The 12,473-nt window shown below is 49.2% G+C and overlaps 1 protein-coding gene across 1 annotated transcript in view; it reads left to right on the top strand.

The window, feature by feature from the left end:
• The window catches only part of LOC140396922 (deubiquitinase DESI2), a 253,108-nt gene that overhangs the window by 39,388 nt on the left and 201,247 nt on the right, over positions 1-12,473 (top strand). The window lies entirely within an intron of this gene.

Here is a 12,473-nt window from a genome sequence, read left to right as displayed (position 1 = left end):
GGATAATGCCCCATTGACAGGATTTTAAGATTTGCAGATTAGTGAAAAAGGGAAAAGATCAAAGGAGGCACTGTTGTAAAACTACATTTCAATGCTAATGGATATACAAGTACATCTACAGGAATGAATATATCAACATGGTAAAATAAAACATACCATGAGTGGATGATCATTACAGGGGCAACAACTTTAACAAATCCATTATGGGAAAATGCATTTACATCTATTTTCATCGTGATAGAAAATATCAAAGGAACACCTCCACTAAATTAAACATAATCTCGTCAAACAGTTTATGGGAAGATTAGTCCTCCCTATGCCAGCTGGATCTCCGGGCCCAATTTTGTTTTTTAGGTTGGGGCCTTGATCTCGGGTTCAAATGGGATTTTCAATCCTCGAGTGTTGGGAGCTATCATTTTCCACAAAGGGCTGATTAGTAGGCAGAGGATGCCCTCACCATCCAATTGCAGGTGGCAAGCGAGCTGTCGAAGCTGGAGGACCAATGTGAGGCCTTCAAGCACGGATGGAGCTGCAGCCTGCTATTGCAGGTAACAGAGAGCCTCCATTTTGAGGCGACCTCTCAAAAACTTTAACGGATTTGTATTTTAGAAAAATGGTGACAGCCACGAGGCCCTCATTGTGGCGTGGCCACGTAGATTGGGAAAGCCTCAATGCCTGTCTGGAGTTCTGCCCCCAACCCCCCTACATCCCCCCTCCACCCCTCCACATAATAATAATCGTTATTGTCACAAATAGGCTTACACTGCAATGAAGTTACTGTGAAAATCCCCTTGTCGCCACATTACGGCGCCTGTTCAGGTACACAGAGGGAGAATTCAGAATGTTCAAATTACCTAACAGCACGTCTTTCGGGATATGTGGGAGGAAACTGGAGCACCTGGAGGAAACCTACGCAGCCACAGGGAGAACGTGCAGACTCCACACAGACAGTGACCCAAGCCGGGAAACGAACCTGGGACCCTGGAGCTGTGAAGCACCAATGTTGACCACTGTGCTACCCTGCTGCCTTCCACAACCTCCCAACCCCCACACTTCCCTCCACCCCCATAGCTCCCCAACCCTCACCCCCCCCCCTACCCCGCCCCACCCTCCCTCACACCCTCCAATCCCTATCCCTTTACCCTTCCACCCCTACACAGTCCCCTACACACTTCCCACGTCTCGGTCTACCATGAGGCAGTTGGTCTGACCCCAATGCTGCGGAGGATTCACAGGATGAGAGAAAAATTGGCATACTGTCCAGTGGCGTGCAACTATCTACATGACCTTAACTGTGTCTGACCTCCACTGGCCTGTGAAAACCTTGCTAAATGAGAGTTGAAGAGCTATGAATCTCAACTTTACTACTGAAAGATAATGGATCACTTCCGCACTGCAAATAATTTTGAATAGTACATAATTCCATGACTGGAAATATCGGAATGTAACTTTCGACTTACCTTTTTATTGGTCATTGCTATCAACTACACTGATCTTCTGTGTGGTAAAAGCCAATCAGATTTGACAATCACATTTCAGACCAAGGCAGCCATTGCAATGCCGCACTAGATTTTGAGCCCATGGAAATAACTTGACCCAACTTTAAAGTTGTCGCTGAAAATAAATCCATGCAGATTAGCAATTAAAATTCAAAGTTTTAATGGAAACGAGAACTATATTAAAGGTCCGGGTCTGTTCACTGAACAAAGTGAAACTCAACTCATGATTGAATGTAGTCAGAAGTGTCAGTTCCTGAAAAAAAATAGAAAATGCTGGATAAACTCAGCAGGAGCAGAATATCTGGCAACAACGCACCCCTCCCTGATTAATTCGATGCATTCTCTGCTCGTTTTGAGCAGGAAACCAACATAGCATTGTCAGCTGCACACCTATATCTACCATCACAGCCTCCGAAGTCAGATTGGCCTTCTTGAAAATGAACCCTCGGAAAGTACCAGGTCCTGATGGAGTTCCTGGTCGTGCACTCAGATCCTGCGTGGACCAATTGCCCGGTGTGTTTGTAGACATCTTCAACTCTCCCTACTCTGTTCCGAGGTTTCCACGTCTTCAAGAAGACCACCATCATACCGGTGCCAAAGAAGAACTAGGCAACGTGCCTCAATGACAATCATCCGGTGGCCTTGACATCAATCGTAATGAAGTGCTTCAAGAGGTTGGTCATGAGACACATCAACTCCATACTCCCAGAATGCCTTGATCCACTGCAATTCGCATGCCGCCACAACTGGTCCACAGCAGACGCCATCTCCCTGGTCCTACACTCATCCCTGGAGCATCTCAACGATGACTCCTATTCATTGACTTCAGCTCCACCTCCAACACCATAGTCCCAGCCAAGATCATATTAAAACTCCAAAACCTAGGACTTGGCTCCTCCCTCTGCAACTGGATACTCGACTTCCTCACTCATTTAAAAGTTTATTGGATAAACATATGGATGATAATGGCATAGTGTAGGTTAGATGGCTTTTGTTTCGGTGCAACATCGTGGGCCGAAGGGCCTGTACTGCGCTGTATTGTTCTATGTTCTATGTTCATAGACTGCAATCAGTAAGGATAAACAACATTCCCTCCATGATACTCCTCACTACCAAGCCCCGTAAGGCTGCATACTTAGACTCCTACTATACTCCCTATGAACACACGACTGTGTGGCAAAATTATGCTCCAAATCCATTTACAAGTTTGCTGATGGCACAACCGTAGTGGGTCAGATCTCAAACAATGATGAGTCAGAGTACAGGAGGGAAATAGGCAACATGATGACGTGGTGTAACAACGACAATCTCTCCCTCAATGTCAGCAAAACTAAGGAGCTGGTCATTGACTTCAGGAAGCGAAGTATCATACACACTCCTGTCTGCTTAGATGGTGCTGAGGTGAAGATGGCTGACAGCTTCAAACTCCTAGGTGTACACATCACCAACAATCTGTCCTAGTCCACCCACTTCGATGCTACATCTAAGAAAGCACAACAGCGCTTATACTTCCTCAAGAAACGAATGGAATTTGGCGGGTCCACATTGACTCTTACCAACTTTCACAGATGCACCATAGAAAGCACCCTATCTGGTTGTATCACAGTCTGGTATGGCAACTGCTCAGCCCAAGATCGTTAGAAACTACAGAGCCGTGAACACAGACCAATCCATCACGTGAACCCATCTCCCATTCATTGACTCCACCTACACCTCCCGCTGCCTTGGGAAAGTGGGCAGCATAATGAAAGGCCCCTTCCATCTGGCTATTCACTCTCCCAACTTCTTCCATTGGGCAGGAGATACAAAAGTCTGAGAACACGCACAGATTCAAAAACAGCTTCTGCCCTGCTATTACCAGACTCCTGAATGACCGTCTTATGGACTGAACTGATCTGTCTACACATCTTCTCTACTGAGTAGTACTGCACTCCGTATGCTTCAGCTGATGTCTGTGTCTATGTATTTTCATTGTGCATTTATTTATGTCCTACATATGTCCTATATTTTTCAGGTATGGAACAATCTGTCTGGACTGTATGCAGAACAATACTTTTCACTGCACCTCGGTACACGTGACAATAAATCCAATCCAAATCCAAACAAGGGGCGAAATTCTCCGACCCCCCGCCGGGTCGGAGAATCGCCGGGGGCGGGCGTGAATCCCGCCCCCGCCGGTTGCCGAATTCTCCGGCACCAGAGATTCGGCGGGGGCGGGAATCGCACCGCGCCGGTTGGCGGGCCCCCCTCAGCGATTCTCCGGCCCGAATGGGCCGAAGTCCCGCCGCTAAAATGCCTGCCCCGCCGGCGTGGATTAAACCACCTACCTTACCGGCGGGACAAGGTGGCGCGGGCGGGCTCCGGGGTCCTGGGGGGGGGCAGGCCGATCTGGCCCTGGGGGGTGCCCCCACGGTGGCCTGGCCCGCGATTGGGGCCCACCGATCCGCGGGCGGGCCTGTGCCGTGGGGGCACTCTTTCCCTTCCGCCTCCGCCACGGTCTCCACCATGGCGGAAGCGGAAGAGACTCCCTCCACAGCGCATGCGCGGGAATGCCGTCAGTGGCCGCTAACGCTCCCGCTCATGCGCCGCCCGGAGATGTCATTTCCGCGCCAGCTGGCGGGGCACCAAAGGCCTTTTCCGCCAGCTGGCGGGGCGGATATTCGTCCGGCGCCGACCTAGCCCCTTAAGGTTGGGGCTCGGCCCCCAAAGATGCGGAGCATTCCGCACCTTTGGGGCGGCGCGATGCCCGACTGATTTGCGCCGTTTTGGGCGCCAGTCGGCGGACATCGCGCCGTTTCCGGAGAATCGTGCCCCTGGTCTGGCAGCACCTGTGGAGAGAAAAACAGAGTTAACGTTTCGAGTCCATATGGCCCTTCCGCAGAACTATTCTGTAGAAGGGTCAATGAACTCAAAACTGTTTCTCTCTCCGCATATGCTGCCAGACCCACTGACTGGAATTCCCAGCTGTTCACGCCAGCGGGACCCTCTGGTCCCACTGACGGCACACTCCCACCTTGGATTTCCCGGCGACAAGGAATGCATTCAATGGGAAATCCCGTTGACAATGGTGGGACCAGAAGATCCCACTGACGGGCTGTCTCTGCCACTGAAAAACACGCAGCGAGTTGCTGGATAGATCCCGCCCGCGGAGTCAATCCAGCATTTTCTGTTTTTATTTCAAATTTCCAGCATCCGCAGTATTTTTCTTATGTCAGTCCCTGGTGCTCACTTGGTTCCAAATTGAAAGAAAAAGTGTTCAGCAACACCATGCCATTCAAATGGTATATTTAATAATGTGTGCCTACAAGGCCATAAATCTGTAATCTTATTGAGAGATTCTAATCAATTTTGAATTGACAAATGTCATTTGATTTCTGAGCAGTTTTGGAGTCGCTCTGCTAAGTTTTTGATATTGCTTTCACCATTTACTGCTTTAACACCACAAACATTTTCTTAAATTGCGGGAATATATGCTTGTGGTAAATTTACTCAATGCGGTAAAGTTGACCTCACATGCTGGTGTAAATATTGGGCTGGATTTTATTGGGTGCTCTATTCCCTGTGTCTACCCCCAACTAACAAGCCTTCAGAGAACCCACCCGTGGGAAAGCCGGCTGTTGCTCAGCCATTGTACCGTTCGGCAGAGTGTTAATTGGGTCAGGATGAGATTCCTCCTCCGTTTGGGGAGGAAGCCGAGCCGAGAGAGCTGCCGGCCAATTTGATTGGCCCTCAACTCTGTGGTCCCATCAGCATCAGGTTTGAGTGGTGGCCACTACTGGGATTACAGCCAGAACCTGAAGAAGAGGAGATTATAGAAGTTGAACATAAGGAAAATCCGGGGTTTTAGCAGTGTCATCAAGATGGTTGAGGAAGTTGGGGTACCGAGTTTGAGAGGCTTGGAGGGAGGGTTAAAGGGAAGATATGAACTGGGGGTGAATGCCTCGGGTGGGCACAGAGGGCCACCCCCACCCACAAAGGATGCCTCTCCCGTCTTGATCAACTCCAGGTCTCCCAATAAAAGCTATGAGGCTATTCGGTTGGTGTGGGCCTCCTTTGGCCACAAGGGGGTATGATGAGGCATCTAGGTGGCCATTAACCCTCCAGTTCAGGGATTCAATAGGACCCAGGGCGAGTGGGCCACCACCCATTACCCTCTGTAAAATGGGACACAGGTCTGGGGCGGTGGAGGGAATGGAGGGCAGGAAGATGGCAGGCAGACCACCCAATACATTTTACAAGTGCCCCAGTGTCTTATTAGACCTCAATAGGAATGAGCAACCACTGTGTAAATTCCGGAATTAGGTGCAGCTCAACCAAAGAGGAGGCCAAATGTAAGCCTGCAGTCATTTTTGTGGGGCCAGAGGCAGGAGGAGTTCTTGTCTGAGTACCAGAAAAAGAACCTGTGCGCTGCTGCACCAAGTCTCCCTTTTTCTAGGCCTGAAGGTCAGCAGGACCACCTGACATTGTAGCAGCACCTCTCTTGTGCACTGCCTGGGACATTTCCCTTGTTGGACCCAAGTTAATGAGACCTGGACAGGGCCTCCCACTGGCACTAGAGGACGGTCAATTGGAAAACCAAGCGAAACTGTATTTCCTTGTGTCCTTTCTATTTGAAATTGCCATTGAAGTACCATATAGAAGCTGTTTTGTGCTGTTTGCTTGTAGACAAACTCTAACCATGCACGGTTGAAGTGGTTCATACTTATTCAGATACTTGTAGTCATCGAAATGAGGAGACTTTCATCCCATCAGTTTGGTTTGAACAGGAACCCCCTGTTCTCACGATGGAAAGCCTGTATGTCAACCACTACTGGTGGAATAGATGAATTAACTGAAAAGCAAGGCAATAAGTATATATTTCAGAAGTGGCACAGTCAAAACGTTTCATGCTTTCAAAAGTAAAGCAAACCCTCTGCATTTCGGAGATAAATGAAAATAAGTGTTTGAATGGGCTGATGACACAGAATTGTATTTCCCTCAATCAAAACATGCATTCATGTGGCACCTTTAACATAACAAAACTCACTACTACCTGCTGTAGCCACCTGAGTTGGCCAAGTCCCGATTTAAAATGGCAAACGGCAAAGGCTGAAGGGAAATTCAGCCAACACAGGCAGAAACCAGCAGATGCACGTCTGCTGTGTATTTAACTCTGCAAAGGCCCAGACTGCATCGATACCAGCAGCCATCTGCATAATAATGTTACAACCATCTACATACTAATAAGCAATCCCTGGGAACAATAGCAACATTTGGGACAAACAAAACTAAACCAGACTCCCCGGCGCCAGCAGGAGACAACACAAAAGAGGTTAGCGGACACCTCAAGACCGCCCATCGATCAGGGAACCGCTCCAGTATTGGAGAAATCGAACCAAGTGATTGGAACGAAGTCCAATCACCTAGAACCAGGTACAGGGTCCGCCCCGAAAGGCGGGAAGCCGCTGGGGACTATAAAGTTAAGCCCCCAAGTTCAAATCGTTCTTCTTGACCGGGTCACCCAGCAACGCGAACCAACATTGACCGTGACCGGTTCAACTGCTGCCAAGATATCGTAAGTCTTAAGTCAACGCTCGCTACGAGATAGGCGCTCCTAGCTATCAATCCGTACCAACTTCGAATCCCACAGACTCAGAACCCGAACAAAAGACCAAGTGAACCAACCAAAAGTTAGCAACATATTACTGGCGACTCTAGTGGGACCCGAACTAGAAGTGGCTTAACCACTCTAGGAGAACCCAAAGATTTGAATTAGAGATCCAATTGGGAACAGAAAACCACAAGTGTTCAAGCAGTTTTGACCAATCCTCATAATTCGGAAGTGTGTGTATGCATGCGTAAATAACAGGGCTATAAGGTAAACTGATAGATTTTTTGTTGCGACAAAACTGTCGGAAGTTTGTACTTCGGAAATTAGCGAAAGCCATAACCGTATTTACAGCACCGCATTAGCTCCCCTGTTCCAAATTTAAAAGAAGCATCCAGACAAGAAAGATGGCAATGCAGGCAATGCAACGCCTCATGAACTCAGAGAAATTTGCGGTTGCAGCGACCAGCAGCAGTAGAGTAGGACAGTGTCCCGTATGGGAGGAAGAAATAAGGAAGTACCTCAAAGGGAAAGGATGCCCCTTTTGGAGCGAATTCTATAATAACGAGGAAACAGGTCCCGGGAGTATAGGACATACTTGGTGGGAGAACCTGAGCGAGATCCACAAGACGAGCTTAGGGAAATCTCGCAAGCCGATGGCAATCGTGTCCTGCTTGGCACAGTTGCAAGGCACAGAGGAGGTCATTAGGACGCTCCGGAAAGAGATAGAAGGCATACATCGAATGAGTACGGTCGGCGGTCGATGTTAGTGAGGTAGAAAGGGAGAATGTAGAGTTAAGGAGGAAGTTGGCAGCAAAAGACGGAGAGGTGGATGATGCCAAAAGGGCACACCAGTCTTGGCTGGCGCACTTAAGCAGCTTCCAGTCCCAGTATGAAAAGGCTTATCAGGACACGCAACATGCAGTCCTGGTACGAGAGGAAACCGAAAAGCAGGTAGAGACATTGCAAATGCAGTGTATTGACCTGAAGGCAGCGTTAAGAGCACTCCATGCTGCCACCACGGAGCAAAGACAAAGCTCACTAGACCACGCAAAGTGCCGGAAGCAGATTGCAGAACTGCAATCTCTGCTTTCAGTCCAAAAAGGATTCCAGGAAACCTTTGGAGCAAAATTAGATGAGGAAGACGGCCCTGATTGGGAAGAGTTGAATGAGACAGCGCAGAGATATGTTCAGGGAACATGTGCACAGGGAAAGCCCCAGAAGAGAAAAGCGCCCCAACCCCCCACAGAGCAGATAGTTCAGGCTCCAATGAACCCAGTCACCACCCAGCACAGCCACATCGGACGATATGGAATTTCTGTACACCACCCCCTTAACAGTGACCCAATTACGGGACAAGTGCGAGAAAATCACACCGTTCCTCCCCACCTCAGACCCCCACCATTTCTTTGCCAGAGTAAAGCAGCAGGCAACCATATACGGCCTGGATGAGCGAGAGCATGTAAAGCTCACAGTTTAAGTTTAGACCCTTCAGTCGTAGCAGCCCTTTCCGGCCCACAGAATGTAGGAGGAGGCACCCTTGCAGAAATGCATACCGGGGTCGTAGACGCGATCGGGTATAACCGGGGTGGCCCCGTAGATGGCCTCAACAAATGTAGCAAAAAGAAAACCGAGCACCCCACAGCGTTTGCTGGATGCCTGTGGATCCACTTTGCAGCAGAAGGAAAGAACAGCCCCCCACAAAAGTCACAGGAGTGTTACAACTGTGGACAATTGGGACACTTTGCAAGGGAATGCAATGCCCCACGAAAGCCACAGAGAGCCCAGCAGACGGGCACTCTAAGTAAGAATAAGACAGAGCCCATACATAGTGTGAGCACCCGTTCAGATCAGACGGACCTGAAGGGAACGGACTGACGGTGTCCGGGCTCCCCCAGTTGGGTCTGCAACACCCTTTGTGATAGATCCGGACGACCGGTAGTCGCAGAGAAAATACGGGGACAGCCCATCGAGTTTCTCTGGGACACAGGAGGGTCCCGCACCACAATAAATTCCTCCACCATGTTCCAAAAAGACATGTGGCCCACTACAGCCACTATCACCCTCAGCGGCTTTACAGGCCACTCACAGCAGGGACACATCACAGCCCCTGTACCCATTCAAATCGGCAACATCACCACCAAGCACCCCGTGGTTTTAGTTGACCTGCCCCACACAGCAGAACACATTCTGGGAATAGACTTCATGAATTCCCACAATCTATCATTTGATCCAGTCAACCAGTGTGTCTGGAAAATGGCAAAGTCTGCAAGAGCCCCTGCAACGCTCAACATAGGAGAATACGGCAACAAAATCAGCGCAGTAGGCGAGTTTTGGTTTAACCCGACCACGCTTAGCACGGTTAGGGCAGTTTTATAGAAAAACAGGACAGCATTCGCGACCCACAAACACGACTGTGGCCGGATGGCTGGTTCCGTACAAATCACAAGACCTGACCCAAGACCCCCAAAACAGTATGGATTTCCCCAAGAGGCAGAGGGAGAAATCGCAAAAGTAATCGACAGCTTATTAGAGCAGGGCGTACTTAGATCAGTAGCCTCCACTAATAATGTCCCGATTTGGCCAGTGAGAAAGCCTGATGGATCATGGCGACTGACCACCGATTACCGGGAACTCAACAAAATCACCCCCGCACAGCCCCCACAGTAGCCACAAGTCCCGAGACCATGCTCAATCAGGGACTCAATTCCCGATTCTTTACGGTTTTGGACATCAGTAATGGATTCTGGTCCATTCCATTGGCAAAGGCGTGCCAGTACAAATTTGCCTTCACCTTTAAAAATCAACAGTAAACGTGGACATGCCTGCCACAAGGATTCCACAACTCCCCCTCCATTTTCCACCGACAGTTGGCAAATGGTTTAGCCAAATTCTCTCGCCCCAAATGTCTGGTCCAGTACGTAGACGACCTACTACTGCAGACAGACACCAAGGAAGAGCACATTGAGCTCCTGTCCGAACTCTTGGAACTCTTACACTCAATTGGTTGTAAAGTTAACCCCAAAAAGGCCCAGATTTTGGAAGATAAGGTGATATATTTGGGTACAATTATCACACATGGTAAACGCGAGATCGAGCATAAAAGGATTGACTCGATTGCTAAATTGCCCCTTCCCCAGAGCGTTTCAGCCCTCCGGTCGTTTTTAGAACTGGTTGGCTATTGCCGAAACCACATTGACGGTTTCGCCAGCATGGCAGCACCCCTCTCAGGCCTCCTAAAGAAAGGAACCCCCTGGGAATGGCTTCCGCAGCATACGGATGCTGTGGATACGTTGAAGCAAGCACTCATAGCAGCCCCCGCACTACAAGTTCCAGACCCGCTTTCCCCTTACGCGATAGAGGTAGCAAGCACAGACCGCACCCTTTCGGCCGTGCTCCTTCAGGAACGGCACGAACAGCTAAGGCCCGTGGCTTACGCCTCCAGAATTTTACATGCTGTGGAACAGGGATTTTCAGCCTGTGAAAGGCACCTGCTCGCAGTATTCTGGGCAGTACAGTATTTTTCGTACATTAACGGAATGAACCCCATCACAATCCTCACAGACCACCCCCCCACCCAACTTTTACTGGACGGACGACTCAAGGACGGTACAGTTAGTCAGATAAGAGCAGCCAGATGGACCCTTCTTTTGCAGGGACAGGACATCACTGTTAAAAGGACAAAGACCCACACTTTTTTAGCTGATAACTTACAGTACCCCGGAACCCCCCACGAATGTGATATCATCTCTCCACACCACAACACAGGCCCCTTTATTGCTTAAACACCCCCCAGAAAGATAGGCAGTTCAACCCAGAGCCCCAAGCACACAGACACGTGCGAACCCATAAAGATATATGTAGATGGATCTTCCACAATATTAGAAGGGAAGCGCATAACAGGATGCGGTATTTATGTTGAGGACGCGCAGGGATGCGCCCTAGAAGAAATAGCAATAAAACTTCCAGGACACGTAGGCGCGCAGGCAGCAGAACCTGCAGCCATCGCATACATAGTGGAACACCCAGATTCCTTCCCCAGCCCAGCAGACATATACTCGGACAGACTCTATGTCGGCAACAGCCTTACAGAATTCCTACCCCTGTGGAAAGCAAGAGGATTTGTTTCCGCAGACGGAAAACCCCTCCCTTCAGCCCCATTGCTCCGTCACATCTTAGAGAGAGCACAGAACAGGACATTTGGTACAGTCAAAGTTCGAAGTCACCATCGTTCCTCCCCCCCTGGAAATGTAAAGGACAACACACTGGCTAAAGCAGGTTCCAGGCGCGGATATTTTTGGACACCCCCCGAAAGCGCACCAGTGAATGCAGTTCAGGTCTCGCAGACTAAGATCGAGGATCTAGTGCAGGCCCAGAAGCAGGACAGCAATCTCAAGGAGATTTTTGAAAGGAAACTATCCAGCTCCCTATGATAGGTTCAGAAATGCACTGACCACACATGACAGTGTGGTGTTAAAAGACACCCTTTATGTGGTTCCTGAACAGGACAGGAATCAACTGATTTGTTCATTCCATGACAGTCATGGACATCAGCGAATCGATCCCACTACAGCCCACCTCAGGCAGCTCTGCTGGTGGCCGAGTTTAAAAGACGATGTAAATCACTATATTGAGAATTGTCTTATCTGCGCCCAGAATAATCCGGACAGATACGCCAAAAAAGCTCAACTCAGTCACACCCGACCCGTTAATGGCCCCTGGACTAACCTCCAGATTGATTTTATAGGACCATTGCCCCCTTGTAGGAATGGTTATAAATATGTACTCGTGGTGATAGACACGTTTACCAAATGGGTGGAAGCATTCCCATCCAGAACTAACACGGCAAAGGTCACAGCCAAGCTTTTAACCCACCACATCTTTACGAGATGGGGACTCCCCCACAGCATTGAATCCGACCAAGGCTCCCATTTTACGGGACGTGTCATGAAGAACGTCCTCACGATATTTGGCATTACCCCAAAATTCCACATTGCATACCACCCTCAGTCAAATGGTATTGTGGAGCGCATGAATTGGACCCTAAAATCCACCCTCAGAAAAATGGTCCAGCAAAACACCACCACTTGGGACTCAGTCCTCCCTTTTGCGCTGATGTTTTTGCGAAATACAGTTTCAACTTCCACAGGTTACACCCCACACACCCTCATGACCGGACGCCCCATGAAAGGCACAGAATTTTTATTAGGCTTAGACTTGACCAGCCCCGAAGTGACGGCCCTCACACACGAGAAAGCAGTCGAACAATTGGTGGCGAATGTTAAAACGGTTCAGCTAGCAGCCGCAGTGAAATTGGGCACAAGAAAGAAACAGAGCAAGTCATGCTCTCCGTATACAACCCCAGCACATTCCTGTCACCAAAGTGC

Source organism: Scyliorhinus torazame, chromosome 2 (assembly GCF_047496885.1).
Source record: "Scyliorhinus torazame isolate Kashiwa2021f chromosome 2, sScyTor2.1, whole genome shotgun sequence".
In the NCBI taxonomy this organism is placed as follows: Eukaryota; Metazoa; Chordata; class Chondrichthyes; order Carcharhiniformes; family Scyliorhinidae; genus Scyliorhinus; species Scyliorhinus torazame.
This window is presented reverse-complemented; position numbering and strand designations above follow the sequence as displayed.